The sequence below is a fragment of the Talpa occidentalis genome, unplaced genomic scaffold, assembly GCF_014898055.3.
Source record: "Talpa occidentalis isolate TD23 unplaced genomic scaffold, MPIMG_talOcc4v2.1 talOcc4.2, whole genome shotgun sequence".
NCBI lineage: Eukaryota > Metazoa > Chordata > Mammalia > Eulipotyphla > Talpidae > Talpa > Talpa occidentalis.
Window position 1 is genome coordinate 33,092,272 of NW_023602073.1, and position 25,666 is coordinate 33,117,937.

The following is a 25,666-nucleotide window of genomic DNA, read 5'->3' on the forward strand; positions in this document are numbered from 1 at the left end:
CTCTGGTGGCCGGGAAGCAGCCGGGGATCTAACTGGCGCCTCAGAGGCCGCAGGCAGCTTTGCAAACCAGCGCTCAACCGCTGCGCCACCAGGGAGGCCCTGAAATACACTCTTGAGGCAGGCAGTGGGCAAGTCAGGAGAGGTCTCCTGTGCCATGTGGGCAGCTCCCTGGCTGGGAATCAAACTCATGCTGCAGTGGCTGCAGATAGCTTCATAGGTTGTGTTTTAACCCCTTGTGCCACCAGGGAGGCCCAGTTTTTCCTTTTCGTTTTGCTGATATGGTGCATTATATTGATTGCTTTTTGGATGTTTGAGCCATCCTTGTGTTTGTGTTATAAATCCCACTTAGTCATGATGTATAATCATTTTAAAGCATTGCCACATTTAGTTTTCTAAGATTTTATTGAAATCTGGTTTCATTAGGGAGATCAGTCTGCAGTTTTCTTTGTTTAGGTGTTAGTATAATGTTGGCTTCATAAAAGTGTGTTTGGAAAAAATTTCTTTCTCAACTTTTGGAAAGAATGTGGGCAGCATAGTTATTATTTCATCTTTGGAAGTTTGATAGAACTCATTTGTGAAGCCATCTGGTTCTGGACTTTCATTTTGGGGGAGAGTTTTGATTACTGTTTCAATTTCCTTGCTTATGATTGGTTTGTTCAGGTTTTCTATTTCTTCCTTATTCACTCTTGGATGATGGTATAATTAAAAGAATCTGTCCACTTCATCTTGGTTGTTGAATTTGTATGCATATAAATCTCTTATTATCCTCTGAATATCTACAGTGTCTTTTGCAAATTTTCTTTCATTTTGGCTCCTTTTTATTTGATTTTTTTTTAAGATTTATTTATTTATTTATTTAGACAAGCACTGGATACAGTCAGAAGTGCGGGAGGGTGAGAGAATTCACCACAGCCAGAGCGGGGAACAGAACAAGAAGACCAATGAAATACACCACTGAGGGGAGCAGCGGGCATGGCAGGAGAGGTCTGCGCACCATGTGGGACCCTAGCCAGTGGCCGGGGATCGAACCGGCACTGCAGAGGCTATGGGCAGCTTCACAGCCCAGCGCTCAACTGCTGCGCCACCAGGGGAGGCCCTATTTATTTGATTTTTCATCAGTGAGTCTAGCTAAAGGTTTATCTACTATTCATTTTTCAAAGAAAGAGCTTTGGGTTTTCTTGCTCTTCTGGACTGTCTTTTTATTTCTTTTTAATTTTTTTTATTTATATATTTTTACACCATTGTTCATTCTCTTCTCAGGTGTAATCCCCACAAAATTACCACCACCAAGATATCTATGAACCGTCACTGTAATCTTGTCCTCTTCCCTCTCTCCCTCCCCAGCTGAATATCTGGATTCATAACTGGCCTCCTACTTTTTTCTCCCCGCTGCCGTCTTTATATCTTTTTAAAATTTTAAAATTTATTTTTGCATAGAAGAACTGGGGTGTAGGCCAGAGGTGCTGGGAGTGATTGTGTACCAGACACTTAACAGCACAGGTGGATCTACTGAAATACCTTGCTGAGGGGAGTAGCTGATAAGGCAGGAGAGATCTGCTGCACTATGTGGGTAGTTCCCTGGCCGGAAATCAGGCTATAGGGGAGATAGTGCTAACGCTTAATCCCTAGGCCACCAGGGAGGCCCTGTCTTTTTTATTGTTATTTTATTTTTATGTGCTCTAACTTTTATTTCCTTTCTTCTACTTACCTTGTACTGTGTTATTTCAATAAATATTTCTCTGGGGATAAATGGAGACTTCTGTGCCGGTTTATATTTATCAGGTTAATTAAAACACCAAGATTCCCACTGTAACAGAGCCTGGGGTCGGCTCCACGATGGGCACTTTTGGACAGTTATGACTTTGGTGTAATAAATTATTTTTGTCTAATATATCTACAATCTAGTTGTTAAAATACATGTTAATTAAATTTCTTTGGGCATGTTTTATTTTAATGGTATGTCTCAGGCCCACCTAGACTAATCCATGACAGCCATATAAAGATAATTTCTGGGGCCTCGCCTGGTGGTTCAGCAGTTGAGCGCTGGGCTGCAAAGCTACCCATAGCCTCTGCAGTGCTGGTTTGATTCCTGGCCGCTGGCAAAGGTCCCACTTGGTGCGACAGACCTCTCCTGCCATGCCCTCTGCTCCCCTGAGCAGTGTACTTCGTCAGTCTGACTGTTCTGTTCCCCGCTCTGGCTCTGGTGAATTCTCTCACCCTCCCGCACTTAGGACTGTACCCAGGCTTGTATAAATAAATAAATAAATCTTTTTAAAAAAAAGATAATTTCTATACACATTTACCTTTGAGTCACACAGTATTTTGAGGGGATGGATGCTGAAAACTTAGGACATCATAGATATGCATTTCCAATATGGTACCTAGTAGTCATATATGGGGATTTTTTTGTTCAAATAAAATAAAATAAAAAATTCAGGGCCTCCCTGGTGTCGCAGCGGGTTGAGCACAGTGCTGTGAAGCTGTCTGGAGCCTCTACAGCGTGGGTTAGATTCCCGGCCATCCAGGGAGCTACCCACGTGGCGCAGCAGACCTCTGTGTCTCACCTGTTGCTCCCCTCAGCAGTGTCTTCAATACCTCTGCCTGTTCTGCTCCCTGATCTGTCTCTGGTGAATCCGCTCACGCTCCCACACCTCTGGCTTGTTCCTCAGTTCTTGTATAAATAAAAATAAATCTTTTTAAAAAATTAAAAAATTCAACATCTCAGCTAAAAAGCCCATATTTCAAGTGCTCAATAACCAATGAGCTAGAGGCATCACATTGTGCAGTGCGCACATAGAATTATCCTTTGTCTCAGAGTATCTTGTGTGACAGTGCAGCTCTTCATGCTCTATGGCCATCAACTCAAATGCATTAGACACATGAAAAATAAAAGGGCCTGTAATATTCCTCTTAAGGAATATGTCAGATCTCTCTCTGAGCTGAGACGCCATATTAAGCTAGTATAAAACAAAACCAAAACAGGCATAAACTTCCCAGTCCCAAAGGGAAGCACCCGTCCCTCCATCTCCTTTCTCAGGCAGTGGACACTCTCTGGCATCCCATTTCTGAGGGGTGAGTTGCAGAAGAGTTCAGGGCAAAGATCTAAAACAAGCTTTGGAAGTCAGGGAATCCAACCCAAGGAGAGGGATTCTAGGAAATGAAGAGGAGGCAAAGACATAGAAGAACACTTGGAAAACTCTCCTAGTTGACCAGAAAAGAATTTCTCAAAATGTGGTCTGTGGAACTCTTGAAGTCCCCAGGAACTTTTCATGGAATCCATTGGGTCAAAACTATTTTCAAAATTTTATTTAGACATCATTTCTTTCTTCGTTATTTTGCCATTTGCACTTGTTAGAGGACCACAACCCAAAAGAGTGGGTTCTTTGCACTCTAGGGAAAGAATTCACCAGAGAGTGCTAGTGGTAGTTGAACCAGGCGAGGATTTATTAGACTCATGCATGAGGGAGCCAGTTTGGGAAAGCAGAATATGACCCAGTTCTCCTAAGGGATTTAGGAGGAGCTATTTAAAGGGTAAGTTCAGGTCCCTTCTGCAGCATGAGTTCAATCCCGGCCAGCAGGAATTTGATCCGGGCCCGCGGGTAAGATTCCCACATGGCGTGGCAGACCTCCTCTGTCGTGCACGCTGCTCCCCTCAGCAGTGTATTTCATCAGTCTGCCTGTTCTGTTCCCCCCTCTGTCTCTGGTGAATCCTGTCACCCTCCCGCGCATCTGGCCTGTACCCTGGTTCCTGTATGCATGAATAAATAAATCTTAAATTAAAAAAAAAATAAAGGGTAAGTTCCTGAAGTGGAAAGAAGGGAGCAGCTTCTGGGTTGGGCTCTGCCTAAGCCTGCGCACGTGGTCACAGTCCAGTTGCGTGGGCGCTCAGTTTCCTCCCTCCAGGAAATGAAGAGATAATCATTAGTGTCGCCTCAGGACGGGTGTTGCAGGATGAAAAAAATTACTGAGAGTCCATGTGCAGAGCAATGAGAAGCCTAGAGGGACCACACCACAAATGTGCCAGATCTAATTTTTATCTCCCAAGGTGCTTCACGTCAGTGTAGTGGGCCCAATTACTTGGCCAGGGCTGGCCAGTCCATGATTTAGTCCACCTCTTCAAATGGGACTGGGACAACTCATCCTACTGCCCCCAATTTCTTTTATCTTGGCCATCTCACACTGAGGTAAGGCTAGTAAGAATGGAGATTATTGTAATAACTGAGTAGTAGTGAAACAGATCCCCACGGCACAAGCCACAGGACAAAACAGGCTTCCCCCCCATAGCCTAAACGGCAGGTGTGCTGCTGTGTTAGGGCCTGTGGTCCCAGCATGTACACCTGGTACACAGCAAGGTGAGGGGCAGCCCAGAACCCCCAAACCTGCCCACTCTAAATAGGTTCTGCCATCCACTGCATCAAGACAAAACATACTCTAGTGCATAAGACCTCTAATAGAGAGGAACTTTAATACAATTAGTGAGCAATAAAGCGAAGAGAGGGGAAAAATAGATCATATAGTTTCCAAATCAAGCACCCAAAGTTACCCACCCCCTCATGGGTAAATGCCCAGTCAAACAAGGTTGGGCCAAAGCAGGACCACTGAGGCCTGAAACCTGCCACAAGTTTAAGGAACTTCTGGTGTGTCCCATAGGAAAAGGACAGAAGAAGCCCACCATGTCTGGGACAGAAGCTGCAAAATCAAAATCAAGATAAAAACTGCCATTGTTAACTGCCGCAGACCAGCTTTCGGCAAAATGTCGTGTCAGGAGTCCCTGAAAGGAGGAGTCGGCCTAGGTGAAGCAAAGGGGCTGAAGGGAAAGGGATGAGGTAGTGAGGAGACACTGACACTGGATGAGGTGCAAGTATCTTCTGCCGAGAGACTCAGCAGGTCTTTATTTATTCATTTTTAGCAAGCAGAGAAATTACATCATCATGTGCAAAGCAGAAACAATTAGTGTATTTTATTCCCATGGACTACTGGCTCCTACGGGTCTCAGCTACATGGTAGCCTTCAAGGTTAATAGATAAAAAACTAAGCCTTACACGAAAACTTATTATTTCTGTCTAGACAAATACCCAAGACAGTGGATAGCCGCCAGTACACCCCTATCAGCTAAAGTGTAAGCATTAAAAGACTCTTCTATTCATATGGCCTTCAGCCGGAGACCAGCTGCGTCTCAGCTATCAGAACTTTTTCTACCTAGAAACTCCTTATCACAATTAACTTCATCTAAAAAACTTTCCTAAGAAACTTCTAAAAAGCAAAAGAAGGACTTACTATAATTGTTGTGCTGGATTGCTTGTCAGGCATGTACAATAAATTGTCTCCCACTGTCAAGTGGGCCAAATTGTTTAATAACTAATTTCTAAACAGATCATTTTCCATGCCATTTGCCTGCAGTATACAGATACATATAATTTATTGCCTAATGTACTTTCTGAGAAATTTTTCTCTTCTTATGACCAAGAACAAAAAGCGAAGTGATGTTAAATCTTCAGCCCCACGGTGTGAGGCCCTTTATCTTAGCTGCTTGCCAGTGTCTTATCTGGCTGGGGCATCAAGGCCCCCTGCAGCAGTTCACCTCCCCACGGGCCTCTCACCCACATCTGCTTTAACCAGAACAAGATCGAGAAGCAAGTGCAGCTTCTTCACGTGTCTCTCTGCTCCATGTGCCTCCTTCTGGCTCCATCTTCCTTCCTTCTCCCCGTCTCTCTCCAGTTCCTCTTCCACACACTCAGCTTCACCCTTCCGTGGGTTGGGCAAGAGAACCTGGAACCTCTCCTTTTCTGGGGACCACCCTTTTATGTAGCTTGTGGTCAGCCAGCACAGGCAGCTCTGAAAGCAGCAGCAGAGAAGGGAGTTTCCCTGCCCACTGCCCACGTGTGCTGCCTGTGGACCAGCAGGCCCAGCCACTCACAGCAGAAGCAGCAGGTAGCCACAGTTCCCAGGTCCTGCCAACCCAGAATGAACAACGTGGGGTCTCTGGTACCAGAGGCAGCCCTGAGCCCTATGGCCTCTGGCCCAGGGGGACTTGGAGGAGCATTGGGCCCCACTGGGGCACTTCTGGTGCTGCTGATCCTTGGAGCTGCCAGCAGAGGGCCCCACAGAGTGCAGATCAATATGGCAGGCTCCCAGCAGAGCCCACTTTGCAGCCACCTCCTCTGACCCCCCTCATCCTCGCCCCCTCATCCCTTCCTGCTGCAGTTACACTGGCCCATCCAAGTGCCCTGGGTATGGTGCGCCTACGTCCCACTGTGCCCACTCCAGCCCAAAAGCCTGCCCTGACCTCTGTGCGGGCTCCAGGCTTTTCCCTTTTAAATCTGGTCTTCTCTGGCATTCTCAGTCTCCTGTCATCTCGTGGCCTCGCCTCACTGTGGTCCCCCAGTCTGTCTGGCGGTTGTGTCGCTGCCCTTACAGCCCCATCAGCACAGGTGCCTGTGCTGACATAAGAGCACCCTGTGCTCCTGGGCCCAGGTGTCCATAACCAATGGCGTGTGTGCCCCGCCCACACCCGTGGGCCCTGGTCATTCATGCAGGCGGGAGGGCATGAAAGGGCCTGGTGACTTCGTTTACCCTACACGTGGGATGTGGAATCATCTGAAAACTTTAAAGCAGCCCTTATGGAAATGCTCAAACCAGCAATTGCCAACAATGTCAGGGAGAGAAGAGAAGATATAAAAACGATATAAATGAAAATGTTAGAACTGAAGTACGGTAACATTGGTTGGCTGTATGAAAGTGCCGCTCCAGGGCAGGATGTTGAGAGCACGGAGGACTGTGAGGTTGGGGGCAGAGTGTTGGAGGCTCTATGCTTTCTCCTCAATTTTGTTATGAACCTAAAACTTGTATAAAATATAAAGGATATTGAAATATATATCAAGAAATGAGAAAACTAAAATTAAAAGGTCACTGAATGGGTTTGATAATAGAAAGATTATGGTAGATTTATTCACAAGCACCAAAAACTGGAAACAACCCAACATCCTTCAGTGTGTAAATGGATGAAAAATGCATACACACCATCCAAATACTACTCAATAGGAAATAGATAAAAACCTATTGATGCACTCAACAACCCAGATGAGGCTTAAAGGTGATATGCAGAGGGGAAAAAAAAGTCTGTCTCAAAAGGTTGCCTATTGCATGATTCCATGTGTATGACCTTCTTCCAGACAAAAGGGTAGCAACTGAAAATTGCTCAGTTCTTAAACTTTGTAGTGAAGGAGCGTGTGACAAAAGATTTAACAGAAGGGAATTGTTTTGGTTTCTCTGTAATTTTATTGTGTGGTGCATCTGTAAATCTATCCCAGGATGGACAACCAATAGTTTCTTCCCCGACACCTGCATTCCAGCAGCACCGCCATTCTTGCTCTCCCTGGACACTCCAGACATGGTCCCTCCCAGGACGCTTGCAATCACTCATCTTCTGTCTGGAACAATCCACACCCAGAGGTCCATACTCGTTGCCCCCTCACTAATCCCCCTTAAAGAAATTTGACCAATGCTCACTCAGAATATAAGTTTTTCACCTATATTTCATTATTAAAATAATGTCATGTGGTCTGTTACAGGTACACAGGGAACTGGGAAATGTGACTGAAAAAACATGGCATATTGGCTCCAATAAAATTAGCATCATTTAGTAAAAAAAAAAAAGAAGAGTGAATGGTTTTTACAAAAGGCAAACATTAGGGTCTGCCACTGTCCTCCAGGGGAGCAGAGACTGCCTGATTGTTCACTGGTTTCTCCCTGGCACCTACCGCCATGCCTGGCACAGCGTATCTTAAAAACTCTGGAATAAATTACTGTCATCTCACTGGTTCTCTGAAAAATAATAGACAAAACCCCTATTCAAAAGAGGACATTAAAATTCACATCTTTGTATTATTAATTAAAATAACTTTTGATGAAAGAGGTTTAGTCAAAAGAGATAAATTCCTTCGCCCACTAAGGTAACAGAAATGAGGGTTTTTCCAGATGAGGGAGTTGTGTTGGGGCAAGGGAGAATTCCCCCCTCCCCATCTGGGTTCTTCTAAAACTAAATGGATGAGCAAATTCACAACAGACAGATTCGTGGGCAAACAGACCAAAATTTAATAGCATGTGTGTGGAATATTACATGCTTATGAACTCTGAAGAATAATGGTGTGAGCCTGTGATGTTTACTCTGTGTTTAGGGCCCTGAGGCATCAGGAGAGCGGGGGAGAGACATCCCATGCTGGGCGGATGAGAAGGGGGTGACTCAGCTTCTCTCTGAGAGTAAAGGTGAGATTCTTGGGGGAGCAGACATGGTCACTGTACACGTGACCAGGATGGTTCCCTCCAAACTACTGACACATTCTTGTGGGCTATAAAAGGGGGAGCCGTGATTACTTCTTTTATCAGGAAAAGGAAAAGGACAAAAAGCTCCTAAGTCCTCATGACTCTTACTTTAAAATATTCTGCACTATTGAAGTGACAGTAGCAGCTTCCTTAGGCACAGGGTCTCCACGCTGGTGACATCCCTGGAGGAGACCCTCCCTGGGCGTGTGGGGAGAAGCCCACCCAACCCTTTTGGGGAGACAGGTCGGCAAAGTGGGGCTCCTGTAAGAGTGAAGAAATTGGGAGCAAGGTGTAAAAATAGAGGGAAGTTAAGCACGATGGTGACAGACAGGGCCCGAGAAGAGAAATGGCCGGGGAGAAAGTCCCTGTGACAGGAAGATGGATGACGATGCCCTAAAACCCGTGTTGCCAGTGAGTTGCTGCTTTTCTTGCACCATCAGCACCTTATGTTTCTTTTGATGACAGTGTGGGGAGAATGCTGGGGCGCAGAGGAAGAGTTTAACACAGGATGAAGAAATGTAGTTTCAGAAAAGAGAGCTGAGAGGAAATTGAGTATAGGAGAAACATGAGTTTAATGAAAATGACCATTAAACACAGAGCCCCGCCCTGTCCCTGACATGGGATACAGAAATATTGGTGGAAAAGAAGACTGCACAGATTCCCAACTGTACATAGCAGTTTAGCTAAAAATGAAAGGGTAGATGTATTAGAGTTGTCCAGACAAATAGTCCTGTAGATTGTGTGTGTGTGTGTGTGTGTGTGTGTAAATGATTTTTTTATAAGTATTACAAGGAATTGGCTGACATAATTACGGCAACTGACAACATACTTTGACTTAGGTTGTCCTTTTAGTCATTTCTCCTTTCAAGCTCTATGTTTACCTTCAGTCTCCAAATCAAATCCCACCTCTCTAGGAAGTTCTCTCTAACAGCTTCAGCTTCGATTCATTCCAGTGGCGCCCCAAAAAGGGAACAACAGAAAAGTTGTCAGAAGTGAAAGTGTCCTTTGTTTATTTTTTGTTCTTCCTTCTGTTTCCCTTTTTCGTTTGTTTCTGTCTCCTCATCTCATTACTTAAAAAAGAAAATCAGCACACACATCACTCTACATTGTCCTGTTTTATCACTATTGCTTTATAGATTCCCCAGCTACTTTACCAAGTAAAGGAGGGCAAAGAACACAGCTCACCTTTTTTTTCCTACGTCACCCACAGCACCTAGTAGAGTGTTGAATATTTAATGAACAGTATTTGCCTGAGTTACTTGTTTTAATAAATGTTCACAATAGTTTTAGAGCGGGTGTTTTACAGAAGCACAGAGAAATCAAGTGTCTAAAAACTAATATATCTATAAACTGGTTTTCTAAGTTAAAATATCTCATACAAAGTAGACAGAATTGCCAAATGCATTGTCAATATAATATTCTTTGTCATGTGAGAGAAAAATTCATATCAGGATATTTTCTAGCTGTGTTAATTTTAGACATCTTTATGATTTTATTGTCTTTCTAGACATACCCTTCAGCTATTTCGATCAATAAAAATTGTATTGGTAATACTAAAATATTTTAACAGGGAACTCCCTGGTGGTGCAAGGGGTTAAGACACAGCCTATGAAGCTGTCTGCAGCCACTGCAGCATGAGTTTGATCCCTGCCCAGTTTGAACCCTGCAGCAGACCTCTCCTGACTCACCCGCTGCTTCCCTCCACAGTTTATTTCCGTCAGTCTTCCTGTTCTGTTCCCCACTCTGTCTCTGGTGCATCATCTCACCCCCCACACCTCTGGCCTGTACCCCAGACCTTGTATGCATCAATAAATAAATCTTTAAAAAAATAAATAAAATAAAATATTTTAACACTGTTAGTGAATGTCATTCTTGTTGTAGTCACTGAAAATATGCCATGCAAATTTATGTTTCACCCAACAAAAATTTTTGAAAACAGATTGACATTCAAAAATCAACAAATGCTTCCTTCTCAGAGTATTGAAATTATTGACTACATTGGGAACAATAATAGAGCAAATTAAATTTGATTTTATTTCCAAGATTCGAAAGGGACTAGAATTAAACTACTTGAAGGATCACTGATTATTGAATCCTATGCATTCTGACAAGAAATCCTCTCATGCCAGAAAAAATATGCATACGAGTTTGACATTGAGACTTCAAGAGAGCAGAGATGACCTGGGTAATTCTATCAGCATCTCAGTATGTGAGCTGGAAACACTAAGTTTATAGCTCACAGGGACCCTTAGGTTGAAGGACTAAATCTCTCCAAGGGCAAAGTCAAAGAATATACTAAACATGAGGAGGGGTGGTTGCCGATGAGAGAAAATCTCCCACAAGTCATATTATTTTTGTATTATATGGGCCTTTTTAAGAGAAACTTGATTTGACATAAAGTTGGGAGCTCGGTATTGCAATGATTGAAAAGTTTCGCAGAGTTCAAAGGCAGGAATGCGCTGGAGTTCTGGAAGGAAGTGAAACTTGCAACTAAGCTGCCAGATTCTAGGAAATGCTCTTGGTCAAAATCTGCTTCTCCTTTTTGCATTTCCTCCTGTCTTCTTTCTCCCTGAAGTTTGCCTCTCTCTGGTCTTCACTTCACAAAGTGGGCTATAGTGGAAGGCCACATGAAGTGGCAAGATTTATTCTTGTACATAATGTTGAAATTCCTGGATGAGACCATAGTTGACCAGTTAGTTCATGTTGCCAGAACTTCAACAATTAACAGTGGCCATGGACCATCTTACCTGTCATCCATTTTACTGCCTGGAGACAGCTTCTGTGATTTTTCTTGTAACAGGATGCTTGAATATAATTTTGAAGTGCTCAGTTTTGAAATCTGCCCTAAATTTCCTTGTGGAAAGTGTCATAACTAAGTATACATAGTACACAAAATATGTCTAACATAACAAAAAAGAATTTGTTCCACCCTTACTCCCTTGTCTGCTCAACAGTCAAATTACATTTTTGATAGAGGATTGTAAAATGGGCAATTTCCACAGAAGAGTCATGAGTTTGCTAGATACTCTAGAAGTAGATGTTTATTAGATATACAATTTGGATATAGTTTGCAGTTAAAATTTATTCCTTTGGGAAATGAAATGTCATGAAAATGACATACAATGTCATGAGAATAAGCTGAAATGAAAACTAATATGGTCATATTACATTCGACAAAAATATTAAAATTGCAAGGAATCATAAAAAAGACAAACATGTGCTAAACAGTATTAAGTAAAAAGGCATTATACAAATTTTATGATATCATTTGTAGAAGCTTGAAAACATCATCTCAATTTCAGTGAGTCCTGGGTTGTATGATAATGGACAATTACTGTGTACTTTTTCATTAATACTGGAACTGTTATTAATGACTACTGCTATTTTAATAATTTTAAAAGTTTTTTTTAATAAAGAGAAGGTGCTATCCCTGTAGTGGGAATAGCACTAGAACAGGGGAACAATGTCTTTATTGCTGACACGAATCAATAGTGATACATTACTAATGTGTCACTAGAAAAGGGTAAGAGCAGAGTGTGGTGCTGGATGAGAGCAATGCTGAAGAATATTCAGGCTCCTTTTAAATAAACTTTCCAGTTGAATATCCGATTATTCCCGTACCTTTCATTGAAAAGGTTTTCCTTAACCCCAATGCATTACTTTGCTGTGTTTGTTAAAAATCAAGTGATTTCCCAAGTGTATCTATTTCCAGACACTTAATCTGTTCTGTTGATGCCTGTCAGGACTTAGGCCAGGATCACACTGTCCTGATTAATGCAGCTTTAGTAAATTTTGAATTCAGGTACTGTAAATTTTGCAATTTGTTCTTTTTTAAAAGGAAAAGGTATATATGTGCATTCATTTGTGTTTTCTGCAGCCAACCTCAGAGAGGAAATGTTCGGAGGCTTTGCAAGTAGCTGAGTGACTGAAACTGTTCCCGGTTTTGCTGCTGTCACAGCCTGGCAGGGAAGGCGAGACCTGGACCCGGGCGCCTCTCTAAGCTTTGATTGTGGCCATTCATCAGGTCTTTCGGCCGCTGCAGCAGCTGTTTTGAGTGTCACTTGTCTGGTGCTGTGCTGGGGCATCTCGGCAGCTCCGTTGAGCATCTCCTGTTGTGTCTTCTGCTGTCTTCGTGAGTTGGATCCCGGCCTATAGTCTGGCAGCCACGTGCTCCAGGCCCTCAGTGGCAGGAAGACGCTAATTGGGAACATTTGTGTTTAGGACTTTACAACACTGGACACTGCTTCATGTGAGGTAAACGGCCATTTGTGGTCTCAGGAACTCTTTGTTTTTCCCTGGTTTTTAAATACACCCCATTATTGTTGTCCTCTGAGGCTGAGTGGTCTTGTAATTGTGTGCACGAGGGAAGAACTCAGACTGGTAAACTATTTGGGCACTGTCCTTGGCCAGCTTTAGTGCCTCTTTTGCCCCGTATCATCTTTATTTTGCTCTTTTCCTTTCAGTCTTGCCTGGCCACTTCTGCCCCTCTCCTATGGGTCTCCACCAGAAGGTGCCTTAATCTTGTTGTAAGCTCTCAGGCCTCAGCGGTCCTGCTCTGGGCCAACCCTGTTTGGCTGGACATTTACACCCAATGGAATGGTAACGTTGGGTGTTTCATTTAGAAACTACTTTAACTATAGTCTTTCTATTCTCTTTATTGCACACTAAGTGTACTGAAGTCCTCTTCTATTGAAGACCTTATGCATTAGAGTAAATTAAATAAAGAAATTAATTAATGAATTAATTAAATAAATCCCAGTTCCAGGTCTTTACCTTCCCTTCCAGGCTCTAACAGCAGCAAAGATGGGAACAGGTGAAGAAGCTGTGATTGCTTCTCAACCTTGGACATGTGCCAGAGACTTGGGGGGACATGGAAGGAGACACTGGAAACAGACATGGGTGAGAGACCTGTGGGGAGATTACAGTGGCAACATTTATCTTGATTTTGATTTTGTTCTTTTCCTTCCAGACTTGTCTGGCTCTTTCTGCCCCTTTCCTATGGGTCCCCACCAGAAGGTACCTTACTTTTGACAGGTTTTGGGGCTCAGTGTCCCTGTTTTGGATCAAACTGTTTGGTTGAGGTGACCCATAAGGGGATGGGTAAATTAGGGTGCTTGATTGGGAAACATATTCTCTACTCTCTCCCTTCATTCTCTTTCTTACACAGTGATTGTATTAAAGTTCCTTCCCATTTAATGTCTCATGTACTAGAGTATGTTTTGTTTTCATGTGGCTGATGGCAGAACCCATTTAGCGTGGGCAGGTTTGGGAGTCCTGGGTCCCTCACCCTGCCTGGTAACAGAACCTCCCTTTACTATGGATATCACACTGTTACAGTCCTGCCCGTAGGCAAAAAAAAAAAAAAAAAAAAGGAAGGTTTCCCAAAATATCCAAAATACACCTTTCATATGGTCAAGTATTCCATTCCTTGGTATATATCCAAAGGTAAAAGCACTAATTCCAAAGGATATGCGCCTCCTGTGCTCACTGCAGCCTGTGCACAATAACCAACTATGGAAACACCTCAGTGCCCAATGACAGATGAGTGGGTTAAGAAGAGGTGGTAGACAGACACAATGAAATACTACTCAGCTGTGAAAAGTTATATTTGCAGCAACATTGACAGATGTGGAGGGGATTATGCTAAGTGAAATAAGTTAGAATGAGAAAGTCAACTACTGAGTGATGTCACTCATTAGTGGAATATAACGTAACCAAGCAGGGATAGATGAGACTAAACCAAAACATACTCTAGAAATATGAGGCTATGTGGGAGGGGAGGGAGAGGGTGTGATGTAGGAAACAAAGTGGGAAGAGGGCCCAGTGACGGTGGTGAGGACTATGGGTGCCCTTAGGTGGGTGTGAAGTGGTAACAAACACCTGAAGAGGTGTGACCCTGTGCCTCTGCACACATACAGTATGTAAACCCATGTTACCTCAGTAGAAATAATACAATCATGGCTGGGGGGAGAAACTATCTTGAGCAAAAGAAAAATTGTCTTTTCCATCCATCACTGACCTGAGGACTTTGCCTTCGCCTCCTCACTGTCATGCACGCTGAGGGGCTGGTTTCCCACAAGGGCAGAGGCTGGAGGTGCAGGGACTCCTGGGGCTGCTCACAGACTGCTGAGTAGAGACACTGCAGAGAGGGCGGCTCTTGAGGGGAACCAGAGACAGAGAGTCAGAGTAACCCCCACTGCTGAATGAGGGTCTGGTTCCCTAGGGGAGGGAAGTATGTGTGTGTGTGTGTGTGTGTGTGTGTGTGTGTGTGTGTGTGTAACAGGAGAGACAGGGCACACAACACAAGAAAATGGGGGAGAATTATACATCAAGTCCCAGCATAAATAAATTCAAATCTCACAGAGAAGGAGAATGTCAGCAAAACATCTCAATAAGTACAGTTCCATGAAGAAGCTGTCTTTGAGCAGGATGTGAAGAAGCACTGGGTCTCAGAATAGAAGAAAGTTTAGAAATATGTTGTGGTTGGACTGAGCTGAAGGAGCTGGGTAGGACCCCCTTGAGGCCCCTGCTAGGATGTGGTTGCACCTGACAGCTCCCTCCCCCTGACCACAATGTTCACTTCAAGTTCTTCTTCTTTGGGGTCACTGTAGAAAGCACACAGGCCTCAGAGTCAGGGAGCTCCAGCATGGCACCCCCTCTGTTTTCCAGGGGGGTCACTGCCTCCATGGGCTGCAGCTACTTTCTCTCTAGACCAGAGCTGGAGGGAGTCCCACAGCGGGAGGGCGAAATCTGTGTCCTGCTGGCCTGGCCCAGGGGCAGGATTAGCCCAGGTCACCCCAATTACTGAGCTGAGCCTCTGTCTACAGTACAGGATGGGAGGGAGAGATGGGGCAGGGTCCATCAGCTCTTGGAAGATGTAATGTTACTCCAGGGTAACACTCCATGTGCAGCAGGGAAAGGATCTCAGATAAACCCAGGCTGGTTTCCCCACCTCCCTTCCCACTATAATGTCAGGATGAATCTCCTTGTATTCATGGCCACACTGGAGGGGAGCATAGACAGACAAGCATTGTTACTGTGTTTGTTACCAGGATTGGAGGTCAGAATTTTTTTTTTTACTGTAAAAGTTCTTTTACTTTTATTTTTTAAATTAATTTATTTATATATATTTTACATCATTGTTCCTTTTTAAACAATGTTTGTTTGTTTTTTCCTCCTCAGGTGTAGTCCCCATAGAAGTTCCTCCACCAGTGCAACCATGCACCATCCCCACAGCTCCCTGTGCGCCTCTCTCCCTTAGGCTCCCCTGAAGGATGTCTCTGGTTTATAATTGTGTTTTGTTTTGTTTTTTGTTTTGCTTTGTTATGTTTTGTACTGTTATTATTTTTCCCCTACGTCTTATTTGTTTCCCCTATATTCCTCCTATATGTGAAGCCATCTGTTCTTTTTCTTTTCCTTCTGACTTATTCACTGAGCATAATTCCTTCTAGCTCCTTCCACGTTGCTGCAAATCGGATGAGTTTGTCTTTTTTCATCACTTAGTAATATTCTATTGTCTAAATATACCAAAACCTTTTGACTCATTTGTTGATTTGGGGGTATTGGGTTTGTTTCCATATCTTGGCTACTGTAAATATTGCTGAAATAAACATAGCAGTACAGTTTTCCTTTTGAATTAGTGTTTTTATGTCCTTTGGGTAGATTCCTAGGAATGGAATTGCTGGATCATTAGGTAGATCCATTTGTAGTAATTTGAGGGTCCTCCACACAGCTCTGAATAATGGTTGGGCCAGTTTGCATTCCCACCAGCCATGCAGGAGAGTTCTTTTTCTCCACATCCTCTCCAACATTTGTTGTTTCTGTTTTTTTCATTTTTAATGTGGGCATTCTCATGGGACTGAAGTGTACCCCATCTTCTTGATCCATTCAAGATCCCCTGATTTAAAATACAATGAGAAAATACTTCACACCTGTGAGAATGGCCCATATCAAAAAAAAAACAGACCTAACAAGAGCTGGTAGGACATGGAGATAAGGGACGGTCCTGCACTGATTTGGGGAATATAGACTGGTTCATCCCTGTTGGAAAACAATGTCCAGTTTTCTTAGAAAATTAACTGAGCATCTGCCGTAGGACCCAGCAGTCCCATTCCAAGGTATCTACCCTGCCTCAGACGCCCATGAGAAGTTCTCAGCTATGAATTGGATTCGAAGTCTAAATGAATTAGCAGCAGGGGGAGGCTGGAGAGAAGCCTCTAGAGCAGCTCTGCCTCTCACTCTCCCAGCCCAAGCTCTTATTAAAGATATGAACAAAGGGATAAGGAAACAGCGCACAATTGTGTTTATACTTATACACTGAATAAGTTACTGCTGGAACAAGTTTTTCTAGTTAGTAGGGATCATGCACACAAGTCAGCATGTCCTCAGGGAACAGGATTTAATTTGGGGAAGAAGTTCTGCTTGCAGAACTTCTAACCTCCTGGAACCTCCTGTGCAGAGTAAGCAGGTGCTCTCAGAGACTCCGGCTCCCTTTAGGGCGGCAGGCACCAGCATACCTTCAGAGGATGTTACACTACTTCACAGGAAAACTGCACCCCCCTGATCACTGCAGCACTATTTACAGTAGCCAAGCTGTGGAAGGGGTGGTACATAGATAATAGAATACTACTCATCAAGAAACATAAACTCATGCCATCTAAGGCAACACGGATGGAGCTAATTGAAATAAGCCTAATGGAGAAAGACAAATGTATCACTTAGATGTGGATATACAGAAATTAAACAAAGGGCTAGATTAAGCCAAACTTAAAAGCTATCCCTTGAGTCTCCCAGGTGGTGCCTGACTGCTGACTGGGTCTGCAGACCAGCCAGGCTTCTTGGCCCACCAGTGCTGGGTGGACTGACCCTCTGTAGTTTGGCATCAAACTCATTTGACGACAAAGCCTGACTCCCGCTGACTAAGTCCCCGATAGTGTTTTGTTGCACCTGTACCACCACTGGGTCCCCAGCCTCTGCTGTTTGCTGGGTCTGAGATGGATCTTGTACCTGATGCTGCAGGGTATTCTTTTTTTTTTGTTTTTTTAAGATTTATTTTTTTATTTATTTATGCATATCAGAACTGGGGTGTAGGCCAGAGGTGCAGAGGGTGAGAGGATTCACCAGAGACAGTGTGGGGAGCCAAACAGGCCAATTCACTGAAACCACTGCTGAGGGGAGCGGTGGGTGAGACAGACGAGGTCTGCTGCGCCATGTGGGTAGCTCCCTGGCAGGGGGTCAAACTCAGTTCCACACAGTGATAACACTGATACTTAACCCTGATGCCATCAGAGAGGCCTTGTTTTTAATTTATTTTTTACATCTTTGATATTATTTAAAATAATAGAAGGGGACCAGTTTGTGCTCCTGCTTCTCTGCTTTCATAATATACACACTCCATCCTGCCAGCACAGGGCTCAGGTTGGGTTTACACGTGTGTTTGTCACGTTTGCTCAGTGTCCATCTCTCCTGACAGTGCAAGCTCCACATCTCCAGGGTCCTCTGTCTGCTCTCCATTGTATCTGCAGGGGAGGCAGCTTGGGGAGGCAGGAGCCAGCCAGGGAGAGGGATGCTGGGAAGTGATGAAGAGAACACTTGGGAGATGCTCCCTGGTTCCCTCAGAAAAGCATTTCTCAAAGTGTGGTTGTGGAATCATTGAAGTCACCCAGAACTTGTCACAAGGTCCATGAGGTTAAAACTATTTTCAAAATGTCACTTAGACACCATTTGTCTTTTCACTATTCTGACATCTGCTGAGGTAAAACTTAGTAAAAATGGAGCTTATAGTACTAACTGCAGTAGTAGTTAATATTCACCACTTCTTACCTCAGAAGCACAATTCCAAGCCAGTTTCATTTCAAAGTGTCTTGGCTGAAACACTGAAAATTATCTTCATTATTTTATAATCCTCAAATCCACATTTTACAGCACCTGATATGATGACATGCAAGTGCACATGCACACAGAGCACTTCTGCTGCGTTCCCAACTACCACGTGCCAAGGAACATATTTGCATGAGATGAATTAGACTGTTTTTCTTTTTTCGTAGGCAATACCACCTTCACATGAACGAATGAATGACAAAAACTGTGGCTATTTGATTTGGTTAATGAGCAGACATTGTCCTGAAAATGAGTGTGTGCTCCTTTAAGAAAATCAACTGACAATTGATAACTGACAGTAACTTTGCCTTGACAAAATGTAAGCGCTCAGAAAAAACACAGAATATGGAAAATTGTGTCCTATCACTAACTTGACAATTTCCAGTACTACTTTTACTTTTGGGATTTGTGGTGAAAAATAAAATGAATTTTTTAAAATAATTTTATTCCAGTGTAATGAACACTGAAGAGCTTTTTAACTTAGTGAAACAATACATTACTTAAAAAATTCACACATTAGGGCCTCCCCTGGTGGCGCAGCAGTTGAGCGCTGGGCTGCAGAGCTGCCCACAGCCTCTGCAGTGCCAGTTCAATCCCTGGCCGCCAGCGAGGGTCCCCAATGGTGCACAGACCTCTCCGGCCGCGCCTGCTGCTCCCCTCAGCAGTGTATTTCATCAGTCTGCCAATTCTGTTCCCTGCTATGGCTCTGGTGAATTATCTCACCTTCCCACGCTTCTGACTGTACCTAGTGCTTATATAAATAAATAAATAAATCTTTAAAAAAAATCACACATTAGCACAAGACCCCATTAATATGCAAGAGAGGACTATGGAAATGTAACAGAATAAGAAATATTCAGTGATATTGTTTCAGGTTGGACTTCGCAAGTAACCTTTGAGAAAATACCACCTATATAGTTTTAATTTAGTATCGAAGTGGAATATTCATATTATGTGAATACTACTCCAACATACTTGTGTGAGGGCTGTATACATTTTTCATAGACTTCAACCAGAACCACAGACTAAATGCAGAAGGAGGGCCTCCCTGGTGACTCCAGGGGTTAAGCACCACGCTGTGAAGCAATCCGCAGCTTCTGCAGCACAGAGTCCCATCCCAGGCCAGCCAGGGAGCAACCAACATGGCTCAGCAGACCTCTCCTGACTTTCCTGCTGCTCCCCTTGGCAGTATATTTCAGTCAGTCCACCTGTTCTGTTCCCCGCTCTGTCTCTGGTGAATCCTCTCATGCCCTGCATCTCTGCCATGTACCCCAGCTCTTGTATGCATAAATAAAAATAAAATCTTAAAAAAAAATAAATGCAGAAGGGAACATGAAAATCCTACTGTCTTCTAATGAGACAGACAAGAAAGACAATTGCAAAAATAAAAAATGTAAAATATCCACTCTTCTTATTGCCATGATTATTTTCAGAAATAAGTTACTTTTCTTAAGAACACTTTCTATAAACACGTATTGGATTATTACTATTATTCTAAATGAAATAGCTACACGATTAAACTCAGCTTTATTCCCAGTGTGGTAAATATGGGGAGCGATACCTCCTAAACAAGATTATACTTGGCGTCCTCCCTAATTTGTCAGACTGGACACGGATCCGGGAAGGAAAATGACTGAGAATCGCAGACCCAGTGCTTGGGTCATGGAGACAGGGTGAGGAAGCTTTGGGTGAGGACAGGAGGGGCCAGAGCAAAGCCCCAGGTCCCTAGTCTGGTTCTCATAGTTCCAGGCCCCAGGGCTGTGTCCAGGGCAGGAAGGTTACTGTTGGGGATACCCCACTACCCCCTTAGCCTCCCTTCTGTCTCCACCACCTGTGCTGGGCCCTGGACACTTGTGACTCCTCCCCAGTTCTCAGTTCCAGTGCCTGGAGGTTCCCAGAGAACCAGTCAGCATCACTGCCTGCCCAGGTAAGTCTCTGTCCACCAGCCTGGAGTCAGAAGCTCCCCAGACCCCAGCAGTGCTGGTCATGGGGCCCCCAACCCTCCTCCTGCTGCTTCTCTCCAGGACTCTGGCCCAGACAGACACCTGGGCTGGTGAGTGCAGGGTGGAGGGAAAAGGCTTCTGCAGAGGAAGCTGCCTTAGGCCCCTCTGTCACCCCCGTGGCGCCCCTCAGTCCTAGTCCCTTTCTGTCCCCCCACCCTGCCTCCTCCTTTTGTCCCCTGAGTCTTGCCCCTCTGGACCCGCTGGCCCATGTTCAGTCTCTGGAGCTCCCTCCCTCCTGGACACTTTCTCCCCTGCCCCATCTCCCTGGGACTCAGGACCTGCCCCGGAGGAGGGTCCGCCGGCTTTCACCCCTCCCCGCCCCCAGGCTCCCCCTCTCTGAGGGTGTTAGAAATGGTGATGTCCCGCCCGGCCTCGGGGAGCCCCGGTGCATCGCGGGGGCTACGTGGACGACACGCAGTTCGGGGTTCGACAGCGACTCCCCGGGCCAGAGCGCGGAGCCGCGGGCCCTGGGCGGGCGGGCGGGCGGGAGGGTCGGGCGAGGAGACGCGGCTCCGCAGACACTCGGCGCGGAGGCTCCAAGCGCTCCTGGAGGCCCCGCGCGGCCGCCGCAGCCAGAGCCGGGCCGGGGAGCAGCGCGGGCCGGGGCGGGTCACCGCTCCCCCCCACCCCCCGCCGAGTCTCGGGGCCCCGTGACCCCCGAGGCCGTGGCCCCTGCCAGGCCCCTGACCAGGAAGAGCCCGCGGGACTTTCACCTTTAGGTTTATTTAAGTTTGGGATTATTCAGGGCGGGAGATCGGGTGCGGGCGGAGACCACGGGGTGACTGCAGGGCGGGCTCAGGGTCTCCCACGATCCAGAGGACTCTGGGCTGCGCCGCGGGGCCCGACGGCGCCTCCCCCGCGGGCACGACCAGCTCCCCACGACGGCGCCGGGGACGCGCCCTGGGCGGGGACCTGCGCGCCTGGACCCGGCGGGCCCGCGGCTCAGCTCCCCGGCGCGAGGGGGAGGGGGAAGGTCGGGCAGAGCAGGACGGGAGCAGCTGGGGGGCGGGTGCGTGGAGGGGCCCCCAGACTCCTGGGGATGGGGAAGGAGGCGCCGCAGCTCAGAGGTGAGAGGGCTGCGGGGCTTTGATCTCCCTGAGGCGCGCACCCCGCAGGGAAATGGAATCAGGGTGAGAAAGCGCCCCCTTCTGGCCAGAGAGGGAGCTGTCGGCCACGTTTTCCAGCTCTGGGATGGAGACTGGCCAGGAGGCTCCTACTTTTTCTGTAGGACAGTTAAGGAATCCAGTTTCTCCTGAGAAAGAGGGGAGACCACCCTGAAATCACCCTTCACAGGATCCTTTTGACCGGCAGCCATCATAGGAACAATGAGTTTCTCTGTCGAGATCTTGTTTTTTGGTCTGAGAGCATTTTTGGAGATCTCACTCCTGCCTGTCTGTGTCATCACCCTCCACCCAAGTCAGCAACAAAATGCTTAGAGACCTGTATCCCACCCAGGGCTCTCACCTGCTATCCCGGACTCCCAGACCAGGCTGGTTTCTGGGGTTTGTGCCCCTCCCTCCATATTCACCGTTCTGTCCACTGCAGGATGGTCACATGAGGCTGCTTCAGTGTCCATGGAGGAAACACAAAGCACGAAATTTCTGATTCTTCCCACTCAGGCCCCCAGTCGCCATATGTGACCCATCACCCCATCTCTGGGCATGAGGTCAACCTGAGGTGCTGCGCCCTGGGTTTCTACCCTGCGGACATCACCCTGGCCTGGCAGAGAGATGAAGAGGACATGCCCCAGGAAATGGAGCTTGTGAACATCAGGCCAGGGAGGGGGATGGAAACTACCAGAAGTGGGCAGCTGTGGAGGTGTCTTCTGGAGAGAAGCAGAGATACACATGCCATGTGCAGCATGAGGGGCTGATTGCACCCCAGTCCTGAGATGGAGTAAGGAGGGAGATGTGGGCACACGGCTGACTCAGGGGCATCAGAAGGATGCCCTTCTCCCTTCTGGAGACCTTCAGAGGGTCAGACTGAGGCCTCAGGTTCAGGGTCTGACCTTCTCTTCCCTTTCAGTTTCCCCTCCTCAGTTCTCCATCCTTGCTGTCGTCCTCATTTCTGGCTTGGTTCTCTTTGTCGGTGTGCTCATTGGACACAAGGTGGCTTCATGTATGAGGGGGTAAAAGAAGTGCTCAGGTAGGGAAGGGAGTGGGGAGATCTTGTCCACTGGGGGCTTTCATGTCCCAGGGAGAACTTGCCCTGCCTGGTTAATGGGAAGTACCATCCACACACGTGTGTTGCCCAGAGGGTATTTGGTTCAATCCCCTCTCATCTCCTTTCTTCATTTTTCCCAGTCCTGACCTGGGTCTTTACTCACAGTTCTGGAAACTTCCCTGTGGTGCAGGATTAGATGATTCCTTTAGGCTTCTGACCTGACTCCTTCCTGGTCTCTCATGATACTTCTTCCCACAGGAGGACAAGGAGGAGCTACACTCAGGCTGCAAGTAAGTGTGTTCAAGGGTTGGATCCTTGAGCCCCTGGGGACAGTGTAGATGGAGCCCATGGGGGAGTCACTCTCATCAGTTCCTTCTGTGGTCTCATCTCTGACCAAGTTTTGATGTGTTCTCCCCCAGCAGCCACAGTCCCAGTGCTCTGAAGTGTATCTCAGACCTTAAAGGTGAGACCCTCGAAGACTGCTGGGGGGCTGGGGTTTGTGGCACAGTGGCTGGGACAAGATTATGGGGATGCTTTCAGGAGGACATCCTGAGAATGCAATGGACCATTGATATTGTTAACACTGAGGTAATTCACCTGAATTTCTTCATCATTATTTTCTTTCAGGGTATTAGACAGCCTTCCGTGGGCCTGAGTGTTACAGGATTTCTTTTCGCCCATATTGTGTGGCTTTATGATCCCTGGTTTAAACCTTCACACCTGCAAGAATGGCCCATATCCAAAAGACCAGAAACAACAAGTGCTGGCAAGGATGAAAAAAGGGGACAGTCGTGCACTGTTTTGGATAAAGACGGAGCCAGCCCTTATGGAACAGTACGGAGGTTTCTTAAAGAGTGAATGTGGTTCTGCCATTGGACCCAGCAATTCTACACTGAGGATCTACTCACAGAGGATAATACTCTCCTGTGAAGGGACCTGCACTCCCGTCACCACTGCAGCACTATTTACAGTAGCCAAGCTATGGACACCACCTGAATGCCCCAGACAGGTGGGAAATTAAGAAGAAGCTGGCATTACACATGTACATATATGTACATATACAGATGACTCCAAAGGAGATGAACATTGGGGTTGGGGGAGGGAGCTGTCAGGGGTGAAGATGCCACCACATCCTAGCAGGGGCCAGGGTGGGGGAGGGATCCTGCCCAGCTCTTTACATCTCAAGGCAACCATGAGATATTCTAAACCTCCTCCTCTTCTTCAGGTCCAGTGCTTTTTTAGCCCTGCTCAGAAGCTGCTTCTGCATGGACCTGTATTTACAGAGGTGTTGTTCTGACACACTTTACTCTGTGTGCGATTTGAATTTATTTATTCTGGGGCTGGATGTTATTTGTTTTCCCATCATCTTATCCTGCCATTCTCTTACACACACACACACACACACATACATACTCCCCTCTCCTTGGGAACCAGACCCTCACTCAGCACTGAGGTTACTCTGACCCTGTCTCTGGTTCCCCTCACAGCCGCCCTCTCTGTAGTGTCTCTACTCAGCAGTGTTTGAGCAGCCCCAGGAGTCCCTGCACCTCCTGCCTCTGACCTTGAGGGAAACCAGCCCCTCAGCCTGCTTGACAGTGAGGAGGTAAAGGCAAAGTCCTGAGGTCAGTGACTGATGGAGGAGACAATTTCTTTTTACCTTCACTGTATTATTCAATTGAGTTAGCATTGGTTTACAACACTGCATGTGTTGAGGCGAGGTCACACCTCTTCAGATGTTTGTTACCACATCACACCCACACTAACGGCACCCACAGTCTTAACCATAGTCCATTGGGCCCTCTTCCTACTTGTTTCCTACTCTTACCCCCAGCCCATAACTTCCATTCTGCAGTCATATATGTTTTGGTTTAGTTTCATCTGTCCCTGCTTTGTTTCTTTATATTACAAATATGAAATCATCCAGTACTTAACTTTCCCCTTCAAACTTATTTCATTTACCATCCTTCCATTATCTATCCATGTTGTTGCAAATCCATTATTTCATCTTTTTCACAGCCGAGTAGTATTCCATTGTGTATATAGCTTGTGTTTTATCCCCTCATTTGCCGTTGGGCACTAAGGTTGTCTTCATCGCTTGGTTATGGTAGACAGCAGCACTGCAGTGACCATAGGAGGCACATATTCCTTGGAATTAGTGTTTTTACCTTCTTTGGATAAATACCAAGGAATGGGATGCTTGACCATGTGACAGGTCTATTTTGAGGAACCTTCATTTTTTTTTTTTTCTATAGGGCAGGACCAATGTGCTATCCATAGAAAAGAGAGGTTCCAGGTTACCGCCCTGCCCAAGGAAGGTGGGCTGAGCAGGGACGAGAAGCTAAGGAAGAGGAGGAAGACGTGGAGTGAGATGAGGAAAGGACTGGAGGAGGCGCATGGAGCAGAGAGACAGGTGAAGAAAAACCACACTTGCTTCTCACTTGGACTTGTGCCAGGGAGCTGGGGACTTGGAAAGAGACACGTGAAATACAAAAACGTGAATGAGAGACCCATCGGGAGGCTGACCCTTCCCATGGGTCCTACCAGTAGTAGGTGCCTTAGCCTTGTGGCAGGCCTTCGGGCCCCAGTGGGCCTGCTTTGGGCCAAGCCTGTTTGGCTGGGCATTTACCCATGAGGGACGGGTAACTTTGGGTGCTTCACTTGGGAAATATTCGAACTATATTCTTTCTCTTCTCTCTCTCTACTGCACTGATTCTCTATTTTATAGTAATTATATTAAAGTTCTTTTCCATTGAAGGTCTTATGCTTTAGAGTATGTTTTGTCTTTATGCAGCTGTTGGCAGATCCCATATAGAGTGTGCGGTTTTGAGGGCCAGGGAACCCCTCATTCTGCCCACTAACAGGATCAGACATCATTCCCACCCACCATGTGCCAGAGTTCCTTTTCTTCCACACCCTTCAATGCCATTCTCACAGTGTGAGGTGGTAAGTCATTATGGTTTCAACTGGCATTTTCCTGACCGCACATGACCAGCATTTATCCATGTACCTATTGGCCACATGTGTGTCTTCTTTAGAAAAAGTACCTATTTAGCTCCTCTGCCCGTTTTGAGTTGTTTCTTGTTTTGGAGTTCTTGTAGATTTGGATATTAACTCCTTGTTGGATTGATGATGTGCAAATAGTTTCTCCGATTTGATATTGTCTTGTCATTTTAATGCTAGTTTCCTTCACTATGTGGAAGCTTTTTAGTCTGATGTGATTCTATTGGTTTCTTTTTGCTTTTGCTTCCTTGGAGCACAGAAGGCATTATGGGCAGTGAAAACACTCTGCATGATATTCT

The 25,666-nt window shown here is 45.8% G+C and overlaps 2 long non-coding RNA genes across 4 annotated transcripts in view; both read left to right on the forward strand.

Annotated features, from left to right (window-relative positions):
- LOC119252011 (uncharacterized) overlaps positions 1–25,666 on the forward strand; it is a 105,221-nt gene that overhangs the window by 4,133 nt on the left and 75,422 nt on the right. For 2 of the 3 annotated variants that reach the window (XR_008553080.1, XR_008553081.1), the window contains exons 2-5: positions 8,178–8,265; positions 12,200–12,576; positions 13,108–13,221; positions 15,505–18,520. This is a non-coding gene — a long non-coding RNA (uncharacterized LOC119252011). The remainder of the gene's footprint in view (positions 1–8,177; positions 8,266–12,199; positions 12,577–13,107; positions 13,222–15,504; positions 18,521–25,666) is intronic. The other variant, XR_005126685.2, reaches the window with a different exon arrangement.
- On the forward strand, positions 22,640–23,063 carry LOC119252013 (uncharacterized). The gene is made up of 3 exons (XR_005126687.2): positions 22,640–22,657; positions 22,787–22,830; positions 22,995–23,063. It is a non-coding gene; the product is annotated as an uncharacterized LOC119252013 (long non-coding RNA).